Source organism: Salvelinus fontinalis, chromosome 11 (genome assembly GCF_029448725.1).
Source record: "Salvelinus fontinalis isolate EN_2023a chromosome 11, ASM2944872v1, whole genome shotgun sequence".
Classification (NCBI taxonomy): domain Eukaryota; kingdom Metazoa; phylum Chordata; class Actinopteri; order Salmoniformes; family Salmonidae; genus Salvelinus; species Salvelinus fontinalis.
The window spans coordinates 54,912,523-54,918,522 of NC_074675.1; positions in this window are offsets into that span (position 1 = coordinate 54,912,523).

Sequence of the window (6,000 nt, forward strand, 5' to 3'; positions counted from 1 at the left end):
TCTCTATCAGAGACAGCTGTTTATTGTTGTCTCTGATTGGGAGCCATATTTAAGGCAGCCATAGGCTTTAGGTGTTTGTGGGTAATTGTCTATGTTGTACGTTTGTAGCTTGTGTGTGCACTTACGTTTATAGCTTCACGATCATTTGTTGTTTTGTTTCGTTTTGTTATAGTGTTCGTTGCGTGTTTTTTCCTTTCTCTAAATAAAGAGAATGTATTTTGCACACGCTGCGCCTTGGTCCTCTCTCTCACCCATAGACGATCGTGACAGACACATTCAATCTATCCTAGAAACATCCAATCTGTCCTCAAATCTCCTGCCTATATTGGCATGTGTACATGATGGATATACATTGACATTTATACTGAACAAAAATATGAATGCATCGTGCTACATTTCCAGATATTTTACTGAGTTACAGGTCATATAGGGAAACTATTCCATATAAATACATTTATTAGGCCACCATCTTTGATATTCACATGACTTGGCAGGGGTGCAGCCATGGGTGGGCCATGGAGGGCATAGGCCCACTGGGGAGCCAGGCCGAGCCACTGGGGAGCCAGGCCCAGCCACTGGGGAGCCAGGCCCAGCCACTGGGGAGCCAGGCCCAGCCACTGGGGAGCCAGGCCGAGCCACTGGGGAGCCAGGCCGAGCCACTGGGGAGCCAGGCCGAGCCACTGGGGAGCCAGGCCGAGCCACTGGGGAGCCAGGCCCACTCACTTGGCAGCCAGGCCCACTCACTTGGCAGCCAGGCCCAGCCACTGGGGGGCCAGGCCCAGCCACTGGGGAGCCAGGCCCACCCACTGGGGAGCCAGGCCCAGCCAATCAGAATGCACCCCCCCCCCCCCCGCCCAAAAGGGCTTTATTATAGACAGAAATACTCCTCAGCAGACGACCACCGTCAGACGATCCCGCAGGTGAAGAAGTCGGACTTGGAGGTACTGGGTGGGCGCGGTTACACGTGGTTCTGTGGTTGTGAGGCCGGTTGGATGTACTGCCAAATGCTCCAAAACGATGTCGGAGGAAATTTAGGGTGGATAAATTAACATTCAATTATCTGGCAACCGCTCTGGTGGACATTCCTGCAGTCAGCATGCCAATTGTACGCTCACTCAAAACTTCAATGTGATGAAAATTTTATGGTTTAAATTTTGAAAAGGCATTGGCCAGGAAATGTGTGGAATAAGGTCTGAACTGGAGCTGTGTGGAATAAGGTCGGAACAGGAGCTGTGTGGAATAAGGTCTGAATAGGAGCTGTGTGGAACAAGTTCTGAACAGGAGCTGTGGTGGAATAAGGTCTGAACAGGAGCTGTGTGGAATAAGGTCTGAATAGGAGCTGTGTGGAACAAGTTCTGAACAGGAGCTGTGGTGGAATAAGGTCTGAACAGGAGCTGTGGTGGAATAAGGTCTGAACAGGAGCTGTGTGGAACAAGGTCTGAACAGGAGCTGTGTGGAACAAGGTCTGAACAGGAGCTGTGTGGAACAAGGTCTAAGGTCTGAACAGGAGCTGGTCTCAAATGACTTGTGAATTCATCACCTGGGGACTTTAAGGGTTAATCTGCGTAGTTCTGAGATTTTGAACATAAAGTTTTAACATCCCAGATCTCAGAACTGTTTTCTTGTGAATTCTTCTTTCATAAACCCCCCCCCCAAAAAACGAATGTGTAGAGTAGCAAAAAATCCTGAGACATTTTTAAATCTGATTGAACCTTTCAGCCTCTGAAATATCAATCTGGTTTCAACCAAAAGGTTTTTACCAAACAACTCTGAATTAGACAGGTTTAGCTTTTAAGAAGACTGTAGCTTATTGAATACATTCATTATAGGATAACACTATTTTACCAAGATAGAGGCAAATCAGTAGAAAGAATTACTGTGACATCATCATTTACTTTCGGGTCTTCTAACAATGTTATTTTTGTTGTTGCTTGCATGCCGGTATTTTTGTGCGGCAGGTAGCCTAGTGGTTAGAGCGTTGGACTTGTAACCGAAAGGTTACTGGATCAAATCCTCGAGCTGACAAGGTAAACATCTGTTGTTCTACCCCTGAACAAGGCAGTTAACCCCTTGTTCCCCGGTAGGCCGTCATTGTAAATAAGAATTTGTTCTTAACAGACTTGCCTTGTTAAATAAAAAAATTATTGCTGGCTAGACTAGCATAGACCATACTTAGAGGGTTTTGATTGGTCCGTCTGTATTTGTTCAGGCTTGTGATTGGAGTGCAGCGCCATGTTCTAATGAGTTTTCAAATCTTTGTAATTTTTTTTCGCTTAAAATTGTATTTTTCAAAAAAATAATCAAGCTTTTCAGACATGTGAAGAACCGTTTAAGGATATATTATATGTGACTAACTCATTTAGACAAAATAATATAATACAGAACATTATAGTCCCAAGGTCTCGAAGTGGTGCCTCCCCTTTTGTACCTGGCAAAAAGTGTTTGTGTGTGCGTGCGTCAGTGGAGGCTGCTGAGGGGAGGACGGCTCATAATAACGGATGAAATGGAATAAATAAATAAATTCCAGCCATTATCATGAGCCGTCCTTCCCTCAGCAGCCTTCACTGGTGTGTGTGTGTGTGTGTGTGTGTGTGTGTGTGTGTGTGTGTGTGCGTGCGTGTGTGTGTGTGTGTGTGTGTGTGTGTGTGTGTGTGTGTGTGTGCGCGTGTGTGTGTGTGTGTGTGTGTGTGTGTGTGTGTGTGTGTGTGTGTGTGTGTGTGTGTGTGTGTGTGTGTGTGTGTGTGTGTGTGTGTGTGTGTGTGTGTGTGTGTGTGTGTGTGTATTCGCAGAGAGAGATAGAGGGAGACAGGGAAGATTTTATTCCGTGCCGGAAACGTGTAATTATCAGAACCCTAGAGAGACAGATAAAAAGGAAGGGTGACAGAGGTTAGTGGAGAAGACTGCTCTCTCTTTTCCCATCTCCTTTTCAAGCCCCTTTCTTTCTCCTTCCTTTCTATTCTCTCGGTACTCAAAAGCACTGCCTGACTGCAGACATGATACATAGAGAGAGAGAGAGAGAGAGAGAGAGAGACAGAGAGAGAGAGAGAGAGAGAGAGAGAGCCTTCTATGCCATCAAAAGGAACATAAAAATCGACATACCAATTAGGATCTGGCTACAAATACTTGAATCAGTTATAGAATCCATTGCCCTTTATGGTTGTGAGGTCTGGGGTCCGCTCACCAACCAAGGATTCACAAAATGGGACAAACACCAATTTGAGCCTCTGCATGCAGAATTCTGCAAAACGATCCTCCGTGTACAACGTAGAACACCAAATAATGCATGCAGAGCAGAATTAGGACGATACCCACTAATGATCAAAATCCAGAAAAGAGACGTTAAATTCTACAACCACCTAAAAGGAAGCGATTCCCAAACCTTCCATAACAAAGCCATCACCTACAGAGAGATGAACCTGGAGAAGAGTCCCCTAAGCAAGCTGGTCCTGGGGCTCTGTTCACAAACACAAACACACCCCACAGAGCCCCAGGACAACAACACAATTAGATCCAACAAAGTCAGGAGGAAACAAAAAGAGAATTACTTGACACATTGGAAAGAATTAACCTGTCTAGGATCAGCGTGGCGATAGCGGCACACCCCCCCCCCCCCCCCCCCCCCACTGAAAAACCAGTGCCGCGAAATTCAAAAAAAATATTTTTTTAAAATATTTAACTTTCACACATTAAAGTCCAATACAGCTAATGAAAGACACAGATCTTGTGAATCCAGTCAACATGTCCGATTTTTAAAATGTTTTACAGGGAAGACACAATATGTAAAGATGTACATCTATTACCTAAAAACACATTAGCATAATCCACCATCTTTTATTTGTCCACCAACACCAGTAGCCATCACCAATTCGGCTAAACTAAGATATTTATAGCCCCTAACCAACAAAAAAACTCATTAGATGACAGTCTGATAACATATTTATGGTATGGGATAGGTTTTGTTAGAAAAAAGTGCATATTTCAGGTAGATGGCATAGGTTACAATTGCACCCACCGTCACAAATGGAATAGAAAAACTACTTAGAGCAACGTGTTTGACATCTTAGACACAGATCCTGTGAATACAGACAATATTTCAGATTTTCTAAGTGTCTTACAGCGAAAACACAATAAATCGTTATATTAGCATAGCACATAGCACATAGCAGCCCAGCATTGATTCTAGCCAAAGTGAGCGATAAAAGTCAACATCGCCAAAAGATATTAATTTTTTCACTAACCTTCTCAGAATTCTTCCGATGACACTCCTGTAACATCATATTACACATTCCATATAGAGTTTGATCGCAAATGTTTATATTTAGCCACCAAAATCATGGTTAGACAATGTGAAATGTAGACAAGCTGGTCAGAAAAAGTCCTTGCGCCACTTAGACAGTGATCTACTCTTATACATAAATACTCATAAACGTGACTAAAAAATATAGGGTGGACAGGGATTGATAGACAATTTAATTCTTAATACAATTGCGGAATAACATTTTTTAATTTATCCTTACTTTTCAATACAGTTTGCGCCTAGCGAAGCTACGTCATAAAACATGGCATCCTAAGCCACTAAAATGTTGACAGAAACACGATTTATCATAATAAAAATGTCCTACCTTGAGCTGTTCTTCCATCAGTATCTTGGGCAAAGGATCCTTTCTTGAGAGCAATCGTCTTTTGGTGGAAAGCTGTCCTCTTGCCATGTGGAAATGCCTACTGCGTTCGGGATGAACTGAAAAGCGTGCCCAACTATTCACATCGTTGCAAAAATAAATGTCCCAAAATCGCACTAAACGGATATAAATTGCTATAAAACGCTTTAAATTAACTACCTTATGATGTTTTTAACTCCCATAACGAGTAGAAACATGACCCGAGTAATATTACCCCCTTCACTAATGCTTGGAACAGGAGCGGGCCGGTGTCCTCTAGGCGCATGACGCAGCTCCAAAAGAATGACTAGCTTCAGGGTTTTTTCATTTGTAGGGCCTGTGAACGCGCAATCGACCCCATTGGAATCGTCATCACGTAAAGGCATCCAGGGGAAGACGTAAGAAGTGTCCGTATAGTCATAGCAATATCAGTGCCGTTTTAACTGACTTCAGAACAGTGGCCAACATTTCTGAAATCTGAATCCATGTCAGGGAAATTGCTGTAGAATGGGCTCTGTTCCACTTAGAGACAAAATTTCAACTCCTATAGAAACTATAGACTGTTTTCTATCCAATAATAATAATAATATGCATATTGTACGATCAAGGATTTTGTGGGAAGCCGTTTCAAAAATTACCCAATTAGCATAAATAGTCTAAACAGCGCCCCCATCCCCAACAGGTTAACACAAAAAGCAAACTAGAATACAGAGAAAGAAGTACAGGAAAATACAGGAAAGAATTAACAAAAAAACAGAGCAAACTGGAATGCTATTTGGCCCTAAACAGAGAGAACACAGGGGCAGAATATGTGACCACTGTGACTGACCCAAACTTAAGGAAAGCTTTGACTATGTACAGACTCAGTGAGCATAGCCTTGCTATTGAGAAAGGCCGCCGTAGGCAGACATGAAAACAAAGACAGACATGCAGACAAACTAGAATACAGAGAGTACACAGGGGCAGAATATGTGACCGCTGTGACTGACCTACAATTGAGCATAGACTTGCTATTGAGAAAGGCCGCCGTAGGCAGACATGGCTCTCAAGAGAAGACAGGCTATGTGCACACTGCCCACAAAATGAGGTGGAAACCGAGCTGCACTTCCTAACCTCCTGACCAATGTATGACCATATTAGAGATCCATATTCCCCTCAGATTACACAGATCCACAAAGAATTTGAAAACAAATCCAATTTTGATAAACTCCCATATCTACTGGGTGAAATACCACAGTGTTCCATCACAGCAGCAAGATTTGTGACCTGTTGCCACAAGAAAAGGTCAACCAGTGAAGAACAAACACCATTGTAGATACAACCCATATTCATGTTTATTTAT